We start from the raw sequence: 23,959 nt of genomic DNA, 5'->3' as shown, positions 1-23,959 counted from the left end.
CTGCAGCAGGCCTGTTGGCCCATACTAGGCAGGTCCTTTACAATTCATCCCACTAACAAAACATTTGCCCAACCCAATTTTCAATGCTACCCAAGAAATAAGTCCTGATAACTCTATCCACTCATATGCAAGTCCCACTCAAATCCAACCCCTCTCACTCATGTATTTATAAGAACATAAGAACATAAGAAAGGAGGAACACTGCAGCAGGCCTGTTGGCCCATACTAGGCAGGTCCTTTACAATTCATCCCACTAACAAACATTTGACCAACCCAACTTTCAATGCCACAAAAGAAACAAGCTCCGATGTGCAAGTCCCACTCAAATCCAACCCCTCCCACTCATGTACTTATCCAACCTAAATTTGAAACTACCCAAAGTCCTAGCCTCAATAACCCAACTAGGTAGACTGTTCCACTCATCAACTACCCTATTTCCAAACCAATACTTTCCTATGTCCTTTCTAAATCTAAACTTATCTAATTTAAATCCATTACTGCGGGTTCTCTCTTGGAGAGATATCCTCAAGACCTTGTTAATATCCCCTTTATTAATACCTATCTTCCACTTATACACTTCGATCAGGTCTCCCCTCATTCTTCGTCTAACAAGTGAATGTAACTTAAGAGTCTTCAATCTTTCTTCATAAGGAAGATTTCTAATGCTATGTATTAATTTAGTCATCCTACGCTGAATGTTTTCTAACGAATTTATGTCCATTCTGTAATATGGAGACCAGAATTGAGCTGCATAATCTAGGTGAGGCCTTACTAATGATGTATAAAGCTGCAGTATGACCTCTGGACTTCTGTTGCTTACACTTCTTGATATAAATCCCAGTAATCTATTTGCCTTATTACGTACGCTTAGGCATTGCTGTCTTGGTTTAAGGTTGCTGCTTACCATAACCCCCAAGTCCTTTTCGCAATCTGTATGGCTAAGTTCTACATTATTTAACTTATAAGTGCTAGGGTTATGGACACTCCCGAGCTTCAGATTGAACATTAAAATGGTATAATATACCGACAGGTTGTTAGGTAAGACACATATGCAACAGTTAGGTATCTTTATTATGAAACGTTTCGCCTACACAGTAGGCTTCTTCAGTTGAGTACAGAAAGTTGATAGAAGCAGAAGAGACTTGAAGACGATGTAATCAGTCCATCACAAGTCTCTTCTGCTTCTATCAACTTTCTGTACTCGACTGAAGAAGCCTACTGTGTAGGCGAAACGTTTCATAATAAAGATACCTAACTGTTGCATATGTGTCTTACCTAACAACCTGGCAATATAAACACAAATGCAGTATAATGTGATCCTTTATTGACTACGTTTCGCCCACACAGTGGGCTTTTTCAAGTCACAAACAGAACTACCTTCAATCCAGGTGACACTTGAAGAAGAGGTCGACAACACTCTTCCTTTCCTTGATGTTCTACTCTGCAAAGCTGACCACGAACTTCGTTTTAAAGTCTATCGAAAACCCACCAACCAAAACGATCTTCTCCACTTCTACTCTCACCACGACACCAAAACCAAACGTGGTGTAATTATAGGCTTCTTCCTGCGTGCACTCAGAATCTGCAGCAACGAGTTCCTTGAGGAAGAATGCACTATAATTGAACAGGTATTTTCCAAACTCCACTATCCTCGTCACTTCATCAGAGACTGCAGACGGCGAGCACTAAACATCTTCAACACACCCAGAGAAGACACTGCCGAGAAGAGATACATAGTCCTTCCCACCAACTCCATTGCCAAACATGTTTCCAACATCTTTGCCAAAACATCATTCCAAGTATCTACCTCCACAACCACGACCATCAAGGACATCACCAGTAGTAGGCAGGACAAACCTCCATCCTCTGCAGGGGTATACATAATCCCTTGTAATGACTGCAACAAGTTATACGTGGGCGAAACATCAAGGGACCTCCAAACACGTATTTCAGAACACCAATACGCAAGCAGGTCTGACGACACAAGGAATGCCTGCGTACAACACCGTAATTCACACAACCACTTGATAAACTACAGAAACTCAAGACTTATCGCCACAGAAGACAACACTCAGTACCGAAGAATCCTGGAATCATCACTTATTTCTATATCCGACAACTTCAACCAGAATAGTGGCTTCTATAACATAGCTGAACCACTTGCCAAGAAACTTCTTCATCGCTATCCCACATAAGAACACTGTAGAAGGTCTGCTCACCAACTTGTCCAGTCTCCTTTCCAAGCTACCCAAGTTTTTAGACTCTACAACCCAACTCGGTACATCATCAGATGCAGCATTCTTCACCTGACCTCAGCCGGACTATAAATACTCGCGTTCCTTCCACCCCAGGTAGTTCTGTTTGTGACTTGAAAAAGCCCACTGTGTGGGCGAAACGTAGTCAATAAAGGATCACATTATACTGCATTTGTGTTTATATTGCCATTGTGTCGGTATTTTATACCATTTATTTCCACCTAACAACCTGTCGGTATTTTATACCATTTTAATGTTCAATCTGTCAAACACTGCAACACAAGGGTATCTTGGTACAGACCTGCAATCAACTTCGACAACTTCCACTAGTGAGAGCGGCTGGATTTGAGAGGGACCTGACCTCTCAACATCTGAGTTCTTACCTCTTCTAGTGACCTACGTCTCACCTCTTGGCGCTATATAAAGCTCCATCCTGTCACTTCATCTCCATATTGTTTCATACTATGGAACAATGCTCTTCTCCAGACTGAGGGACTGACCACCTCAAAACTTTAAGGGTGATGGACTGATTACATCGTCTTCAAGTCTCTTCTGCTTCTATCAACTTTCTGTACTCGACTGAAGAAGCCTACTGTGTAAGCGAAACGTTTCATAATAAAGATACCTAACTGCTGCATATGTGTCTTACCTAACAACGAGCTTCAGAACCTTGCATTTATCTACATTGAACTGCATCTGCCACTTTTCTGACCAAGAGTAGAGTTTGTCTAAATCCTCCTGAAGTTCCCTAACATCTACGTTTGAATCAATTATCCTACCTATCTTCGTGTCATCGGCGAATTTGCTCATATCACTAGTAATTCCTTCATCAAGATCATTGATATATATTATAAACAACAACGGGCCCAAGACTGATCCCTGTGGAACGCCACTGTTTACTGATCCCCACTCGGATTTAACCCCATTTATGGACACTCTCTGCTTCCTGTCTGTGAGCCATGATTCGATCCACGAGAGCACTCTTCCCCCAATGCCATGAGCTACTTTCTTCAACAGTCTTTGGTGCGGAACTGTATCAAATGCCTTACTAAAATCTAAGTAAATAATATCAAATTCTTTATCGTGGTCAACAGCCTCAAAAGCTTTACTGAAGAAAGTTAATAAATTAGTTAGACAAGACCGGCCTCTTGTGAATCCATGCTGAGTATCATTAATCAAGCTATGCTTATCGAGATGGCTTCTTATAATCTGAGCTATAATTGACTAGTAATTTGCCTACAATTGAGGTCAGGCTTATTGGGCGGTAATTTGACGGTAACGACTTGTCCCCTGTTTTAAAAATAGGAATTACATTAGCCATCTTCCACATATCAGACACTACACCTGTTTGAAGAGATAAATTAAAAATATTAGTTAATGGTTCACATACTTCCATTTTGCATTCCTTTAGAACCCTTGAAAAAACCTCATCAGGACCCGGTGACTTATTTTGCTTCAGTTGGTCTATCTGCTTCACAACCATTTCACTAGTGACTGTGATGTTACATAATTTATCTTCTTCTGGCCCACTATAAAAATTAATTACCGGAATATTATTAGTGTCTTCCTGTGTAAAAACCTAGAGAAAATAATTATTTAAAATCGAGCACATTTCATTTTCTTTGTCAGTAAGATGCCCATAGTTATTTTTAAGGGGACCTATCTTATCTCTGACTTTTGTTCTATAGACCTGGAAAAAACTTTTTGGGTTAGTTTTAGAATCCCTAGCAACTTTAATTTCATAGTCCCTTTTAGCTTTTCTTATCCCCTTTTTAATGTCCCTCTTAATGTCAGTATACTGATTCATAAGATGACCCTCGCCTCTTTTGATACGCCTATAAATTCCTTTCTTATGCCCTAGTAGATATTTCAGCCTATTATTCATCCATTTTGGTTCATTTCTATTTGATCTAATTTCTTCATAAGGGATAAACGTTTTTTGAGCAGCATGTATTGTGTTCAGAAAACTGTCATATTGACAGCTCTCTCCGTTACCCCAGTCAACAGATGATAAGTGTTCTCTAAGCCCATCGTAATCTGCTAAGCGAAAATCTGGGACTGTTACTGAGTTATCTCTACTATCATACTTCCATTCAATTCTAAATGTAATTGATTTGTGGTCGCTAGCACCCAGTTCCTCTGAAACTTCTAAATTATTAACAAGGGATTCATTGTTTGCCAGAACTAAGTTAAGCAGGTTATTACCCCTTGTAGGTTTTGTCACAAACTGCTTCAAAAAACAATCCTGAACTACTTCTAAGAAGTCGTATGATTCTAAATTCCCAGTCAAGAAATTCCAATCAATATGTCTAAAGTTAAAGTCTCCTAGAATTACTACATTATCGTGCCTTGTGGCCCTAACAATTTCCTCCCATAGTAGTCTCCCCTGGTCCCTATCTAAATTTGGGGGACGGTATATCACACCTAAAGTTAATTTTTCATGCCCCTCTGAAAATTCTATCCAAACAGACTGTGTTACTTCAGACTTAATACCCGTTTTTATGCAACAGTTCAAGCGATCTCGGACATACAATGCCACCCCACCCCCCTTCCCGATACTTCTATCTACTTGGAACAATTTAAAACCCTGAATGTGACATTCTGCAGGCATGTCCCGACTTTTTGAATAAAACCACGTCTCAGTAATGGCAAATACATCTATGTTACCTGCACTAGCAACTAGTCTCAACTCGTCCATCTTATTCCTAGCACTACGACTATTTGTGTAATAAATACTTAAAGACCCTCCTCTCTCTTTACCCTTCCTGCTCCTTTCTGTTATTCCACTAAACCTATTACTGTCCTTGTCAATTAGTGCCACTGGCTTTCCAATATCCACCTCATTTTGCCTATTACTAGTTCTCCTAGTACTCATATTACTACCCTGAGACTTCACAGTTTTCCCGCAAAAACCCATACCACTAACTATTCGTAGTTTAAAGACCTAACAGCTCCCTCCACTGCATTGGCCAGTGCTCCCACCCCACACCTAGATAAGTGAACCCCATCCCTGGCATACATGTCATTTCTGTCATAGAAGAGGTCCCAGTTGTCAATGAATGTTACCGCATTTTCCTTACAGTATTTGTCCAGCCAGCAATTGACACCAATTGCTCTGGACAACCATTCATTTCCAACTCCTCTCCTTGGCAAAATGCCACATATGACAGGTTTCCCACCCTTCCTCCTAATTATCTCTATTGCTGACCTATACCTGCTAATCAGGTCCTCACTCCTACGTCTGCCAACATCGTTGCCTCCAGCACTGAGACAGATAATAGGATTGCTCCCATTACCTCTCATGATGTCATCCAGACGGCTAACAATATCCTTCATCCCAGCCCCAGGAAAACACACACTCTGCCTCCTACTCCTATCCTTCAAGCAGAATGCCCTATCCATGTACCTAATCTGGCTATCCCCAACAACAACAATGTTTTTACCTTCCTTGGCGTCGTCCGTCGTGATGCTCCGAGTAGTCGACTCACATTCGCCAGGTAGCATTACACCACTTGTAGAATTCGTCAAGACGTTCTCGATGGTCTTCGTTGGGGTTTCTAGGGATGTCTCACTCACGTCTGCCAATGCAGAAACTACCCAAGGGTTTAGCCTCAATAACCCAACTAGGTAGAGTGTTCTACTCATCAACTACCCTATTTCCAAACCAATACTTTCCTGTGTCCTTTCTAAATCTAAACTTGTCTAATTTAAATCCATTACTGCGGGTTCTCTCTTGGAGAGATATTCTCTAGACCTTATTAATGTCCCCTTTATTAATACCTATCTTCCATTTATACACTTCGATCATGTCTACCCTCATTCTTCGTCTAACAAGTGAATGTAATTTAAGGGTTTTCAATCTTTCTTCATAAGGAAGATTTCTAATGCTATGTATTAATTTAGTCATCCTACGCTGAATGTTTTCTAACGAATTTATGTCCATTCTGTAATATGGAGACCAGAACTGAGCTGCATAATCTAGGTGAGGCCTTACTAATGATGTATAAAGCTGTAATATAACCACTGAACTTCTGCTGCTTACACTTCTTGATATAAATCCCAGTAATCTGTTTGCCTTATTACGTACGCTTTGGCATTTAATCCGCTAGGCGCCGAGAAATTTTCCTAGGGTCTCGGGAGGCTGGTTAAGTATCTCGGGTTCGATCCCCGGCTAGTCGCAGTATTGTTATTTGCTTAAAATCAACTACTGTCGTGGATGCATAAATGTACAGATATTTGTGTACAGAGGGGGCTACAAGTACGAGTATACATCTACATATTTTTTGTATATAGAGTGTATAAAATATTATGTGTGAGATTCTCAGAAATTACATCTCACCTGTATAAGATATGGTCACTCCAACGTAAGAGTAACTCCAGCCCTGTTACAGTAAAACAATCAAGCTCTCGCGGCTGTAGCTGCTGGTTAGGGTACGATTCAGCGCCGCCTTTTCATCGCCAGGGCGTCCCGTTTCGTTCAAGTCTGCTCATTTACGTCCGCCACTAAAAAAGGCCAACTTAACCTATTTTTCTTTTCAATTTATTTTTATTAGATAAATCGATCCTTAATTTCTATATTTTATTGATTTGATTCTTGAAACTATGGTGCTGCTGAAAAGTCTTGGCGCTGAATAGTCTAGCGCTGAAACAGCGGCGCTGAAATAGGCCATCCCGGTAGCTGCTGGACCCAGAGTGGGATACTACCTGCTCAGGCTGACATATTCTATATTACCTCATGTATGCAAACTGTCCTGTGTGATGGAAAATGACAAGAGTTTTTTGTTCCTACACTGTAACTGTCCTCTTGAGTAGGAAAGTCACACACTGGGAGTGTTCCCACTGAGTAATTATCATATAGAATAGGGCTGTGTACACTAATGTTTTATCCAGGCTTAAATTTAAAAAAAATATGTATTTTTTTCTGCAAGGTTCAGCAAATTTTGTCTCTTCTTAATTAGCCTCTCTCCGTGTCTCTCTCTCTCTCTCCCTCTCCTTCCTACATTCCCACTTTCTTCTCTCCCCTGCTCTTTCCCTCCCTCTTTGCATAATCCCTCTTCGTTACCTTTCCCCTTCCCTATATCCATCATCCTCCTACCTCTACTTCATCCCTGCCATCTCACCCCTTCCTATATCCCTTCTACATAAATTTTCCCTCCCAGGAACCTCTACCCTTCCCTCTCAACTTCTCTCATTCATTCTTTATTCCCTTTCTGTATTTAAATCTCTTCAATTCCAACTTCTTTCTTTCCTCCTAAATTCGTTGCTTCTCACCAGTTTTGTCCTCCCCTTACTTCGCTCTCCCAATTTCCTTCTCTCGTACACTAATTTTTACCTCATTTCGCCAGCGTGGCGAAACGTTTCAGCAATAAAGATTCCCAAATGTTGCACAAAAACGTGGAATTCTGTTGATACCCATGGCCCGACAGGGTTCCGAGTACTGAACGGGCGAATGCAGGGTCAACGTTTGCTGCATAGGGTGTTCTCTGCACTAAGCTCTTGCCTCCCACAAACATTTTGGGTTGAGTACTGGGTTATGTAGTGGGCAAATTGGGTTATTCCTTGGGAACCATTGAAAATAGGTTAGGCTTGAGTAGGCTTGAGTTTGAGATAGACGTGCCTAGTATGGACCAATAGTCCTGCTGCAGTGTTCCTCCTTTTTTATGCTCTTATGTAAGTGGGCTTTTCAATAGGCCGTACCGGTATGCAACAAGCTCTGCAGAGCTCAACAGAACCTCGATTGTAGATCAATGGTTCAGAGAACCGACACGTTGATAAATTAGACACATGTGCAACTCTTGGGTATCTTTATTGAGGAAACGTTTCGCCACACAGTGGCTTCATCAGTCCATACAAAGGAGAATCTTGAAGAACAGGAGGAGAATGAGGTAATCAGTCCCTCAGCCTTGAGTCGATGTGGTCAGTCCATCAATCTTGAATAGAATACGGCATAAGTGCGGAGGAGGAGCTTATAAACCGTAGGCAGGAGAGGTGCAGCAGTCGTAGGTGGTGTCACATTTGTTCAATGTGGAAGTAGGTCATGCCCAAGGGTTAGGCAAGCGAAGAATTCTTGGGATCTTAATACTTGGGAATTCTTCGCTTGCCTAACCCTTGGGCACGACCTACTTCCACATTGAACAAATGTGACACCACCTACGACTGCTGCACCTCTCCTGCCTACAGTTTATAAGCTCCTTCTCCGCACATATGCCGTATTCTTTTCAAGATTGATGGACTGACCACATCGACTCAAGGCTAAGGGACTGATTACCTCATTCTCCTCCTGTTCTTCAAGATTCTCCTTTGTATGGACTGATGAAGCCACTGTGTGGCGAAACGTTTCCTCAATAAAGATACCCAAGAGTTGCACATGTGTCTAATTTATCAGAACCTAGATGTTTCGCGCTCCTCTTACCACTGGGATTATTACTATGAAACGATTCTGCAGACAGGGAACACTCGCCTCTCACCCATGACCACTTGCTTGTAAGACATCCTACTGCCCTCTGTGTAGCTTATGCAGAACCGCTGTTATTATTATTTTTTGCACTGAAAACACTCCTTAAGACGGTGCACTATGACGAGGACCCGGTAAGACGGTGTGTCTTAAGAACAATCTGATCGCATGGGTAGCCGATGGTCTTACGGCAGGTCCAGGTAGCACCGACCATGAAGATAAATGGTTCAGAGAACCGACAAGTTGATAAATTAGAGATGTGCAAATCTTGGGTATCTTTATCATAGAAATGTTTCGCCACACAGTGGCTTCAACAGTCCAATACAAAAAAGAATGAAGAACAAAAAGAGTTTGAGGTAATCAGCCCCTCAAACTCTTTCTGACCTTCATTTTTCTTCTTTATATTGGACTGATGAAGCCACAGTGTGGCGAAACGTTTTTATAATAAAGATACGCAAGTGTTGCACATGTGTCTAATTTATCAGCACGACGACCATGGTCCGACTGGGCGTGAGCCACACGCAGATAACCTGTTCTATACTCTAACTTTACCGGCTTCGACATGGGTTTTATAATCACCGAGGTGTCTGTAGAGACCTCGGTGACCTTTTATTGGGAAAATAGAAAGCTCAGTTGACCACCATGTGTTTAGGCGTGGGTTACTGGATTAATCATGAGTGTGGGTGTGATTACCATAACCAACTATGGGTTTTAGCATGTCAGCCTCGCCAACCATGGGTGCAGGCGTGGTTGGCCTCGCCAACCATGGGAGTACATTTGGGTGCCCTCGCGAGCCATGGGTGTGGGCGTGGCTGGCATCGCCAACCATGGGAGTGGGCGTGGCTGGCATGGCCAACCATGGCAGTGACATGGCTGTATCAACCATGGTAATAACACGGGTAAACACTGCACCAATTTATTGCCCTTCCTTCCCTCGATTACTCTTACGGAGAGGAGACCAGGGAGCAAGAGAAACTGGAAGAGACGCATGATACCTGGAGAAGAGAGAGGGAGAGAGAGAGAGGGAGAGGCTGAGAGAGGGAGAGAGAGAGAAAGAGAGGCTGTAGTCTCCACCCTAACTCTCTTTAGTCATTCAGTTACTTTTTTCTCTTGTGATGATGCTATCTTCATAAATTCCATTTCCCGTGTGTGTGGGATATGCCATCCTGAGAAAAAGTAATTCCAGCGTGATAGTAATTCCAGTTCTGCTGGAACGAAAGCTAGTGAACACATAGTGGGATGCTAGACAATATCCTCATTGTCACCCTAAATTCTTGCACCTCAGGCTGAAAGATTTCGCTACCAAATGTAAGAAACCCATTCTGTGATTGACTAGGACCGGAAAACATAGCTGGCTTCTGTTCGTTCAATGTAAACATCGCATAGAGTAGGGTAGCCGCATATTGCGCTTTTTCATGCACTAACTCTCGCGCGCGCGCGCGCACACACACACACACACACACACACACACACACACACACACACACACACACACACACACACACACACACACACACACACACACACCAGAGCAGCTGCACACGGAGGGTGTTACTATCACGTAACTATAATACAGAATAAAACATCTGCGCCTTGCGTGTTTCGTAGTGTAACTCAGAATAGGGTAGACAGCGCTGGGGATATTCCTACTGTGTAACGATCGTAGAGAATAGGATAGAGGTACGTTTCGAGTGTTCCTACTTGGTTACTGTTATATAAAATAGGGTAACGGGAGATTGCAGGTGCTCACACGATGTGAGAGTCATGAAGAGTCATGAAAACACTCGCAGTGTGCTGCTAGGTAGCCGCACACTGCGATTGTTTTCATCATGTAACTTAAATAATGTCTAGGTAAGTAAAAGCGAGTCGACGAGGCAGAGTGAATATAAGTGCTAAATAACAGTGATTAGATATTTAGATTCTGTTGCTCAAGCAACTAGTTTATTGTTCATTCTGTGTCCATCCTTTGCAATGCAAGGCAGTGGGTAGTTCCTGTCTTCACCTGTGAAGATAGGAGTTAGTTAACTGTTGACCATATCCATCCACAGGATCCTGTGGACGGTATGACAAAGCATATGGAAACACAAAATGCCTAGTTACTAGGCTTTAAAAGTGCCAACTCTGGTATATTTTTTTTTTTTTTTGTAATAAGATACCCCGTCACATGTTTCGATATTCCTCAGTAAGTGGATAATCAGACGAATAGTGTATAAGAAAGTGGCCATAAAGTTGACTGAATACTTTATATTTAGTTTGGTTATTGTCTGTGCTCATGCCAAACTGCCAGAGGTCAGAAAATGTCAGAAAAAGCCTTGCCGTTGCAGCAGTCAGTAAAAGTCTTGCTATTACAACAGTAAGTAAAAGTCTCGCTGTTATAAGTCTATTTATATTGCAAGTTGCTCCGTCAATGTGCTTATCTACGTTCATGTTATCCTGAGTTATCATTATGAGATATCTCATGTTATCATGAGACCTACTCGGGTTTCTGACTTTCAAAATCATTATTTAATTCTCTCCGAATATATGTCCAGAGCTTGACAAACAGATATACATTAGAATTCCTTCAAAGTGCTCTAATTCAGGGGTTCTTAACTTTTTCACCACTACAGACCCCTCGGCGAATTGCCCAATATGTTCCCATACCCCCTTCACCAGACTGGAAATCACCGTCACTGGGGAGAAAAATCTCCAGTTCAAAGGGGGGGGGGGAGATCTCTCAGCCCTCTGAGGGACTTAGTTCTCTCACATAGGGCTAGTGAACTCTTTGTCCCGCAACAGCTTTATTAGAACCAGATGCATGTACCAAGCGTCAACATACACGTCTCTCCTTGCTAGAGTTTCAGTACAACTACACAACGAGGTTAAAACGAGAGTAATTACTTTCCCCACAGCAGGAAAATTATAGGAAAACCTGCGCTTCACTTGTCCTACAAGTCAGGGGCATTATAGCTATTAGCCCACGACTAAACGACAAGGAATCGGCCCTCTTGTGTTAATCTTTGTTGCAGTATGTAGCAAGGAAGGTATGTATATAAAGCTGAACTCAGCAATATCTTTGTGCGTAAGACGAACAAGGGCGCTAAGGAGGGCGGCGGGGTCAGATTGCTTCAAGGAATGAACGAGGCGTGTGTGTTACAGAGGGCATTGCTGCCCTGTTGCTAGAGGACAAAGAGACAGTAGTGACCAATGCATTCTTGACTCTTGTTTATTCTGACAATCTCAGGAAACTAGGAAAGTTAGACTAGTTCCCTTATACTAGTCAGGAAATTTGTGTAATGTTTGTAGCATCTCCATGTGACTTTCTTGATTGAACACTGGGAGTGATGAAGTATACAGTGATGGTACTGAATGACAATAGTGTGTAATCAGTATTGCGAGTGATCGTAACGAACATTCCTGACGTGTTGTAGCGGACATCAGTGCAACGTTTCCCGAGACACTTCGTCAGTCTGTCAAGACACCGATATCTGCCTCGTGTCGCACCAACGACACAAGACTTCAGCTATGAGTCAGGCAGGTTCTATTACCCTTTCATTTGCCCCAAAGCACTGCAGTGTTTAGGTTAATGTTAGAAGAATATTTCCCACAGAGACCTTCATTCGAGTGTCAACCCCAAAACACCAGTGAGTATCCATCAGCATCGCATGTTTATTCCAATGTGATATGCTGAATTATACGTTCCTTTGGGGCAAAATGTAACATTTTACTCACTCATCAACAGCCACTGTGGACACTGCTACAGCAACTACGAAAGCGATACCATGGAGAGGCTGCTGGAAATCGTGCTGTCAAAAGATAAGTACCGCTCTTTGTTATCATGTGTTTATGATCATGCAGGAAAGTGTACCTATATAACCAGTTCCTCCACAATCACCAACACTCAGTCCTATTAGGTACCAGTATAACTTCAAAAGATGTCAAAAGCTTAATTTTACTCTCCATATGGATAACTAGCAACAAACAACTGAAAAAGAATCAAAGATTTTATCATATTTATATATAAATGAAACAGCAAATTGTTCAGAGATACCCCCATTTAGTTCCCATACCCCAAGGGGTATGGATACCCCCAGTTAAGAACCCCTGCACTAATTTATAGCGATAAAGAGAGTGAAAGCGTCCAATTGAGATTGGGTGAGTGGCAGTGAGTGCGAGTTGTGACTAATCATGTGTTAGATAATGTAGCCAGGAACGAAAAAAAATAGAGTACAAATGGCTAATAATTAATAATCATCAAATAATGTCTGGAATGAAATGCTTTTTTTCTGGTTTACATAATTACTCAAATGACAAATTATGTCAGGAATAGCGGATGTGTTAAAGGAAGTAATGAGCAAGGCCGATGATAAATAACTCGCCAAACACAATGTCAGGGATAGGTAAAAAAGGAATGAAATATAAAATGCAGAACGGGTTATTTATTGTCATAATTCTAAGGACCAGATATAGCAACAATAATAAATAGAAATCACTGTCAATAATGATCATATAGTACTGCCCACAAAAGGGGGAATAAAAATCCACACCCTATATTTGTTGATTTATTATCACAGTAAACTTTACAATGTATAGTATTTAATAAACACACTGAGTTACCATAAAAGTTATCCTCCTCTTGTTGTTTTTTCTATATTATCTCAAAATCTATCTATCCATCTACCTACATACTCTAATAATGATCAAACTCATACATAGGAATAGCGAAAAAATATTTTCGTCCCCCCAAAAATTATATCCAGTATTAAAAAATTCCTAAATATATCTCTAAACCCCACTTTATAACCGTTTAAATTTTGCTCAGAACTATACTATGATCACCAGAGAACCTGCTAATATATAACCATTTCTCCAAAATAGAAATATAAAATAAAATTATTACTCTTTCCCTGACAAAGCTAATATATCCCTCGTTATGTTCCTCAATAGTTATTAAAATGCTCTTGCAACTTTTTCTGATTTTCATAGAATATGCTAATCTTAAATATTGAGGCATTACAACTCCTACCTTTGAAAATTCTAAATTCATAATAAACATCTGGGCCACAAAATCTTGGCAGCTTAGCTGCTGAACATTAACGCATTCCAGAGGCTCTTCATAAGCAAATACAACTGCTTAAATCCTGTGTATTTTATTTGCAAGAATAAAATAAATGAATCCTATACTCTTAATGGAGCAGAGTTTGCTTGACCCATTGCTATGGAAGGTTTACTTTAGTAACCTACCTCACCTTCTCCCAGAATCAAATACTTATGCAAAAAGCGACTGTGCTCTTACTTTAACTACGCAAAACAGGATATTGCCAGCTGCCCTCAGGCACATCAATCATTAGCATGTAACTTTATCAAAATGAAGAAAATGATAGTTTAATTTACTTCTGAGAGCCCAAATGATGGTTTCTAGACAGCATGGTGCTAATACTGGACATTTGGCAAGAATGAATGGGAGAATCTTATAGCTCAGAGATGGGCTATAAGACTAAAACAAATCGCTTAGTAACCCAGGCAAGAATCTTATTCCACTAACGCACATCTTGCAGAGGGTGAAAACTAATTCACACACTATAAGCTAGAAACTCTGAATATTCACACTTTCATGGACTTCAACTTAATTAATCTCTCACCTAGAACCGGGCTGGTGGGATCTGTTATTTCAGCATAGCTTCAATACCGAAGAAATGCGCGTAGCCTTTCCGTTATGTACAAAGCCAATGTTATTAAGATCCAACACATGGCTTGATTTTTTTTTTCAGAAAACGAGAAAACAACTATTATACAACAAAACGGACAACCGTTAGCACCTGCACTCTGGTTTTACCCTAAACAAGGACATTACCTCACCATCGATCATTCATGCCTCGAATGACTCACGCCAGGACTATGTTCTCACAACATACGATTAAGAGAATCTCTGAATCAGAGATAGCTCTAATTTGTGTTTTTTTTATTTACAATTCTTAACTTATAAATAAATGCTCGAGGTCTTCGCTTAACCCTGTAGAAGCTGAGGTGTTGAACACATGGACAGAAGAACAGAGATAAATAGTATAGGAGGGAGGGGACGAGAGAGAGAAAGAGGGAGAAGGAACCAACGAGGGTAAGAATGAGGAGGGAGCACCAACAGGTAGGAGAGAGAGAGAGAGATGTAATTACTCACGAGTTAATTAATAAGCAAATAAAAAGTGGGAGAGCTTCGATGAAAACGTCCAGACATACCAGTATCTCAGCCCGCGCCTGCGTACACTGCACGCCCACACTGCACGCCCACACTGCACGTCCATATTGTACGCCCACACTGCACGCCCATATTGTACGCCCACACTGCACGTCCATATTGTACGCCCACACTGCACTCCCATATTGTACACCCACACTGCACACCCATATTGTACACCCACACTGCACGTCCATATTGTACACCCACACTGCACGTCCATATTGTACACCAACACTGCACGTTCATATTGTACACCCACACTGCACGCCCATATTGTACACCCACACTGCACGCCCATATTATACGCCCACACGACACCACATCCATACTTCACGCCCACACTGCACACCCATACTGCACGCCCCTGCACGCCCATACTGCACGCCAATACTGCAAGCCAATATTGCACTCCCAAGCTGCACGCCCCTGTACACCCATACTGCACCCCAACACTGCACGCCCACACTGCACGCCCACACTGCGCACCCACACTGCACGACCATAATTTATGCCCACACAAGCAGCCTACACTTCACCCCCCCCCTTTCACTCCCACACTTTACATCAACCCTTCACGCCCATATTGCATCATCTTTCCGTACACCCACCTCACATACCCACATATACACTCATACTGTACAAACACCGACATGCTCGCAGATGCGACACACGCGCCCATGCCGCCACCAAGCACGCACGCCAACCAGGCTAGAAGAAACTAGGATAACTTCACATGGCAAGTACATCTGACAGATACACTTGCCATGTTACATGAAATGTTAAATAGCATGTGACATTTTACATCTGACAGATGTAAAAGTCACATTTCTGTAGGAATTGCTTATGTTATCTTTTTTTTAATAACCGCGATGTCTGCAGGGATCTCAAGCAACTTTTAGAACCTTTTACTAGTAGCAGTAATGATTTTTAGCCCATGTGGGTTATTTTAACTTAGTGTGATGTGATGTTTTTTCTCCATTCTACTAATTTTAAATTTTGTTATTGAGTTTCACCTTGGATATCTCTATCTGTTTTGTAATTTCTTTTATTAAGAGCAAGTCAAAACGCCCTTCAAATCTCAAAACTTCTTTCCAATCTGCGTGAATTGATTTTATGTTAATGTTTGTTGATGATGGAATATTAATGAAAACGTTAAGACCGGAGAATATGTAACAACAATAACAAAACGACTTGGAGAAACTGGATGACTGGTCCGACAAGTGACATTTCAAGTCAAGCTCGTAATGACAGATGCTTGATAAAGCTTGCCAGTCACAAGGCAGAGAAGCAGCTCCAGGATCAGGGAGAAGACACTACACACAAATTTGATAAAAGTGAACTTGTTCTTCTCAAAAAAATGTATGATAAATGATGAAGGGCTTAACAAAAGCGTTTCTTTGAAGAATAAAAGTCCAATCCTGTGGACCGAACAGTTCTCTAACTAAACAAGGTCAGCAAATCAAACTCATCTTTTCTTTTGTATTTCTTAAAGATTTAAAGAATATAAGAAAGGTGTTTGAAATTTTGACACTAACAAAGTTCTTTTCCGTCTTTTTAAATACCGTAGGTACCATACAAGCCGCTTTTCCGTCAATGCAATTTATCCCTCTACCAGCATTGTTCTAATCAAGACACATTTTACTTGACCCTGAATTTTTCCCTCGCATCTTTTCTTGACCTCTTTTATAATAAGCACCGTATTTTCCGGTATATAAGACGAGCTTTTTTCCCCCCAGTCATGAAAAATCACCTTGGGCTTCATACGCTCACGGTTCTGGGTAAAGGGTAAGCTTTGGGATACGCTTTAACAGTTGTTTGCTGACGTTACTTTACAACTGCTTAGAAGCATTGTCTTACATGTAGCATATGAGCGTGCGTCTTGTATGCGGGAGAGTACGCTACTTCTTTCCACCTGATCTCCCTTCTGAATTTTTCCCTTACCTCTTCGCCTACGATGTCTTAGTTTTCTCCTGTTTTATTCCACAATCGCATCTTTATAATGGTTCAGGACGGACCAAGACTTCAAAAATTTCCTCTTCAAAATGTGTTTAATTAATGACGAATCGCCTGTTGAACTATGTGCTAATTTGTACAAAGTAGAGGAAGTGGCGTTTGTTTATACACATCCGCGAGTAACTGATGTTTCTATTCACTACTCAATGGTAGCTAGAATCAAAGTAGTAGTGGACAAGGAGAATGGCGTCAGTAAATTATAATAATCAAGAGTTGTTGGTAGAAAGGTTTGTCAGTGTGTGAGAGACTGTGGAGTGTGTGCGTGCAACTGAAGTTTGTAGCTATAGGAATGAGGAAAAATTGTTATGGAGATATGTAAATAAGAAAGGAGCTAAATAATAGTGGATGTATTGGTTAAGACTGAACATGATATGATGCTGGCTAAGAAGGTAGCAGTAAGAGAGAGATGAAAATAGTTTGCAAATGAAGAGGATGAAAAGAAGAAATATCATGCTTGGGGCGAGATGAAATGAAATACATTAGAAAGTGAAAGTGTCATAAATGTTATTTAAAAAGAGAGTGAATCAGGACGATGGAAAAAGTAGCAAAGACAGATGGAATTAAGACTGCAAGGATGAAAGCAGGTGTGTAAACTATTTTGAATGAAGAGTTTGTGTACAGTGTACTTGAAAGAAGGGAAGGTTCCCAAGTATTAGCGGAGAATGTGTGTGGTTCCTCTGTTTTAGAGGAAAAAGACTGTTGCATATACCTGGAGTTATACCTGGAGAGGGATTCGGGGGTCAACGCCCCCGCGGCCCGGTCTGAGACCAGGCCTCGTGGTGAATCAGGGTCTGATCAACCAGGCTGTTACTGCTGGCCGCACGCAAGCTGAAGTACGAACCACAGCCTGGTTGGTCATGTACTGACTTTAGGTGCCTGTCCAGTGCCTTCTTGAAGACAGCCAGGGGTCTATTGGTAATCCCCCATATGTATGCTGGGAGACAATTGAACAGTCTTGGGCCCCGACACTTGTGTTGTTTCTCAGTGTATACCACGTAAAGTTCAAGGCAGAGTTGTGATGATAAGTGCGATTGGAAAGACAGAGTATAATTTCAAATAGAGAGTATTTAGAAAGGAAAATAACTGTTTCCATTGTGAAATGTTTCCATTTTAATACATGGCAGAGCAAATTTTATATACGTAAAACTGAAAAAAAAGTGAAGGTATTTAGTTGCTTCAGGGACTAGGAAGGATTATGTAAATTGCAGAATAAGTATAAAAAAATATACATAATATTAGTATAATCATGGGGAGCGCTAAACCCGTAGGATTATACAGAAAAGATACATGAATGTTGAGACAAATGTGTAAAAAAAAAAAGTGGAAGTGACCCATATTAGGCAATATATCGGTACTGTATACGTGGAATAGTCTTCGCACGTAGAAGAGTTGCATCGAAAAAAAGGTTGATTTGAGAAGGGTGTATATCTTAGGTGATGGAAGGTGTTGTAAGGAACACGACGATAAGGAGGGGTTGGACGACCTGCAGGAGGTATTGCGAGATAGGGATCTGAATCTTAGATCGGAGTGAACAGAGAAGAGCAGACTTCTTGGGATTTTATATGGTGTTTGAATGTGAGCATGGAGCAACAGACCAGTTAGTCGGATTTGAGTGGTCAAAGTTTGAAGTGCAACACCTGCAATTGCAAAGATAAGTAAGGTACTTGCGTTTTCGTGAATTATCGTTGGACAGTGACTTGTGTTTCATTTTGGGAAGACAGCCAGGAACCAAGGGATGATGAATATGTTTTGAGTTTCCTAAGCCATAATATGAAAAAATGGAAAAAGAATAGATTATTTACATCATAACGAAAATTATCCATTCATTGTAGAGTGAAAACCCGGACACCACTAGCTAGCCGGACACCACTAGCCAGCCGGACACCACTAGTCAGCTGGACACCACTAGCCACCCGGACACCACTAGCCAGCTGGACACTAGTCACTGGTGATGTCGCCTATACCCAATTACTGGAGATCTAAGACCCCTGAGCACGGAGGAAAGCATGTTAACAAAGCCAGAGAAGAGCTCTTGGCTGGCCTCACACCATTCTCCGGGGAACCTGAGGAGCCGGTAATTGACTTAGTCCGCTACAGAACCTAATGGCGACCCAAAACTCATATTCAACATGCAATGCTCTCAGAGCTTTGAAGTTGCCGCAAATGATGATAATGTTATTTATACAAGATATTTCCTTTTATAATTGGCTCAATAAAATTCCTTTTCAGCTGGCTAGGGTCTTTAGACTGGTCAGCGCGCCATTGGAAGACCAGCGGAAGAGAAGAGAGAGAGCCTCTCCAGAGTAACGAGGGTTGTTGGTGTATAAAGTTACATTGGAAATATATCCTTTTCATACCTTTTAGGATCGACTCATCACGATCTATTTTTAAAGGTACATTGAATGAAAATGAAACTGAACCGTATAATTATCGTTTTTAGAATGCTCCAGCAGTTTAACTCTCGTTCAGATTACAAAGTGTTTACTTGACTAGTTAAGGGACTTCGGAAGAAAGGTTTACGGGGCGCCTAAGCATGATAACAAGCACTGCCATCGAGCAGTGCCCATTATAATACCTGTGCTTCATACACGTTCGCATAGACAGATTTACAATACCCAGCTTACAGTGCCAAGACTGAGACAATTGTTCTCCTCTACTGATAGCCCTGTGTCACGAGTTACTAAATTTATAGTCTATTTTAAAGATAGTTTGGGTTGCCCTGGACTGACAGACTAGTTCCATGAGCTATGAGAGAGGATGCTGGTAGTCACTTATGACCTACTAAAAATGAAATGAACATCTGCGTATTAACGCGTAATGATTTTCAGATATGTAACGTTTACAATATTTAACATCAGCACCTGAGCTTTGAGGACACCAGAGGTTAGAAAATTTCTTTATATATACACACACACAATATTATATATATATATTATATATATATATATTATATATATTTGTCATGTCAAATAGGCAAAACCTGCGATTTTGGCTTAAATAGCTACGCTCTTCTTGCCGAATAAGGCGAGCGAAAATTTGTGTATGCAGTAATTTCGCAAAAATCATTCTGAACCTAACGAAAAAAAATATATTTCATTGACAGTGTTTATCAAATTATTGCATAATTATCTAAAATATATTTATGGATTAGGCTAAATTAAATTGCGCTTCTAATAATAAGGTTAGGTAAGTTTCCTAAAGTTCTTTTTGGTCAGTCGTCAGTGTTCAGTGGTCAGTCGTCAGTGTTCAGTGGTCAGTCGTCAGTGTTCAGTGGTCAGTCGTCACGTGAGGTCACAGACCCTGAGCTGCTTGGGGATTAGCGTGGACGGTTACAAAGCATGGCTTGCTTCTACAGTGTTTTAAAAGCTGAGGTTGGAGAGTTGAAGGAGGAGGTCTTGCTTCTCCAGGAGGAGATTAGGAGGCTGAAGGTCCACCTCAATGGGCCTGGGAGAGAGTGTGAGGTGGTTGGAGATGTGGGGAATGAGGCTTCTAGCAGTGAGGTGCAGTCTGTCTCTCACTGTGAGGAGGCTGTAGGTGGGGTGGTAGCAACGGCTACCAGCAGTGAGGTGCAGCCCAGCACCTGCTACAAGTGGCGAGTTGTTCACAGTAATGGGAGGCGCATCAGAGTAAGGAAAGTTAAGAGTGCAGATCTGAAGGTAGGAAATCGCTTCTCTGTTCTCCAGGATGAATGTACTTCAGTGGCCAGTGAAGGTAAGGGTACTACTGCCCCTGCTAATGAAGGTAAGCGCATTCTTGTGGTTGGTGACTCTCAGGTAAGGTATGTTGATCGTGCTTTTTGTAATAGGAATAAGAAGATGAGAGATAGAGTGTGCTTCCCTGGAGCTGGTGTTGGGGACATTGTCAACAGACTGGATAATATCATGTCAGGTAATGGGAACAAGCCCATTATCTGTCTCAGTGCTGGTGGAAATGATATTGGGAAGGGTAGGAGAGAAGAGCTGCTAGATAAGTACAGGTCAGCTATAGATTTCATTAAGTCTAAGGGAGGGATCCCAATCATATGTAGCATCTTGCCTAGAAGGGGAGTAGGAAATGAATGGTTGTCTAGGGCAATTGGTGTAAATTGCTGGCTAGACAGATACTGCAAGGAACTTGCAATCCCATTCATTGACAACTGGAACAACTTTTATGGCAAACATGATATGTATGCAAGGGATGGGGTTCATCTCTCTGGGGCAGGGGTGGTAGCACTTGCAGACTCGATTGAGAAGGCCATTGGTGAAATGCCTATGATTTTAAACTGATGGAAGATAGAGGTATGGGTGTGTGTGGGAAACAAGCAGGTTGCAACACTAGGGTTGGAAACAGTAAATGTATAAAAGGCATTCAGCATGAAGTTATAAATAAAGACAATAGAACAGGTCAGCAAACAAAGGGGGACAGCAGAGGGCAGCAAGGGACTAGCTCCCTTAAGGTTTACTATACTAATAGCAGGAGTGTTAGAAATAAGATAGATGAGCTAAGATTAATTGCAAGTGCAGGAAACATAGATATTATTGCTATAACAGAGACCTGGCTCAATCTGAAAGATAGAGAGATGCCCTCTGAATGTCACATACAAGGCTATAAATTATTCCACACTGACAGGGTCAACAGGAAAGGTGGTGGAGTAGCGATGTATGTCAGAGACAATTTAAATTGTTGTGTTAGACAAGATATTAAATTAGAAGCGTCAGCCACTGAATCTGTTTGGTTACAGCTTCTCGAGGGCCGAGAAAAACTAATTTTGGGTGTGATTTACAGGGCCCCAAATCTTGATAGGGAGTGCAGTAAACTTCTATGGGACGAAATTCGTAAGGCATCTACATACGAAAATGTTGTGCTAATGGGAGATTTCAACTATAGACAGATTGACTGGAGCAATTTGACAGGAAATTTAGAGTCGGGTGACTTTCTTGATACGATCCAGGATTGTTTTTTAAAACAGTTTGTGACAGAGCCAACTAGGGGAAATAACCTCCTTGACTTGGTTCTTGCCAGTAGGGAAACACTAATTAATAATCTTGAGGTTAATGATGAGCTTGGGGAGAGTGATCACAAATCACTCAGTTTTAATATATCATGGAATTCCCCTAATAATGGCAATCAAGTCTCCGTCCCTGACTTTCGCTTGGCTGATTTCATAGGACTGAAAAATTACTTAGGTGGGCTGAACTGGAATGACCTGACTAGGGGTCAGGTAGGTGGTGATGGTTGCCGATATGATGCTTTCCAGGGCATAGTTCTAGCTGCTCAGTCAAATTATGTTCCAAATAGGGAAATCAGATCAAACAAAAATGATCCTAAATGGATGAACAATAGATTAAAATATCTGATTGGTCAAAAGAGAGGCATATATAGGCAAATCAAAAGAGGAGAGGGGCAATTAAGAAATCGATATATTCAGTTAAAGAGAGAAATAAAAAAGGGAATTAGAAAAGCAAATAGAGATTATGAGGTTAAAGTTGCAAGAGAATCGAAGACTAACCCAAAAGGATTCTTTCAGGTATACAGAAGTAAGATCAGGGACAAGATAGGCCCACTCAAAAGTTCCTCGGGTCAGCTCACTGACAGTGATAAGGAAATGTGTAGAATTTTTAACACATACTTCCTCTCAGTTTTTACACAGGAGGATACCAGCGATATTCCAGTAATGATAAATTATGTAGAACAGGACGATAATAAACTGTGCACTATTAGGGTCACAAGTGACATGGTCCTTAGGCAAATAGATAAATTAAAACCTAACAAATCCCCAGGCCCTGATGAACTGTATGCAAGGGTTCTAAAGGAATGTAAAGAGGAGCTTAGCACACCTTTGGCTAATCTTTTCAACATATCACTACAAACTGGCATGGTGCCAGATAAGTGGAAAATGGCAAATGTGATACCTATTTTCAAAACAGGTGACAGGTCCTTAGCTTCGAACTATAGACCAATAAGCCTAACCTCCATAGTGGGAAAATTTATGGAATCAATAATTGCCGAGGCAGTTCGTAGCCACCTTGAAAAGCATAAATTAATCAACGAATCTCAGCATGGTTTTACAAAGGGGCGTTCCTGCCTTACGAATTTATTAACTTTTTTCACTAAGGTATTTGAGGAGGTAGATCATGGTAATGAATATGATATTGTGTATATGGACTTCAGTAAGGCTTTTGACAGGGTCCCACATCAGAGACTATTGAGGAAAATTAAAGCACATGGAATAGGAGGAGAAATTTTTTCCTGGATAGAGGCATGGTTGACAAATAGGCAGCAGAGAGTTTGCATAAATGGGGAGAAATCAGAGTGGGGAAGCGTCACGAGCGGTGTTCCACAGGGGTCAGTGTTGGGCCCCCTGCTGTTCACAATCTACATAAACGACATAGATGAGGGCATAAAGAGCGACATCGGCAAGTTTGCCGATGACACCAAAATAGGCCGTCGAATTCATTCTGACGAGGACATTCGAGCACTCCAGGAAGATTTGAATAGACTGATGCAGTGGTCGGAGAAGTGGCAGATGCAGTTTAATATAGACAAATGCAAAGTTCTAAATGTTGGACAGGACAATAACCATGCCACATATAAACTAAATAATGTAGATCTTAATATTACGGATTGCGAAAAAGATTTAGGAGTTCTGGTTAGCAGTAATCTGAAACCAAGACAACAGTGCATAAGTGTTCGCAATAAAGCTAATAGAATCCTTGGCTTCATATCAAGAAGCATAAATAATAGGAGTCCTCAGGTTGTTCTTCAACTCTATACATCCTTGGTTAGGCCTCATTTAGATTATGCTGCACAGTTTTGGTCACCGTATTACAGAATGGATATAAATTCTCTGGAAAATGTACAAAGGAGGATGACAAAGATGATCCCATGTATCAGAAACCTTCCCTATGAGGATAGACTAAGGGCCCTGAAACTGCACTCTCTAGAAAGACGTAGAATTAGGGGGGATATGATTGAGGTTTATAAGTGGAAGACAGGAATAAATAAAGGGGATGTAAATAGTGTGCTGAAAATATCTAGCCTAGA

Source organism: Cherax quadricarinatus, chromosome 27, assembly GCF_038502225.1.
Source record: "Cherax quadricarinatus isolate ZL_2023a chromosome 27, ASM3850222v1, whole genome shotgun sequence".
Classification (NCBI taxonomy): domain Eukaryota; kingdom Metazoa; phylum Arthropoda; class Malacostraca; order Decapoda; family Parastacidae; genus Cherax; species Cherax quadricarinatus.
This window is presented reverse-complemented; position numbering follows the sequence as displayed.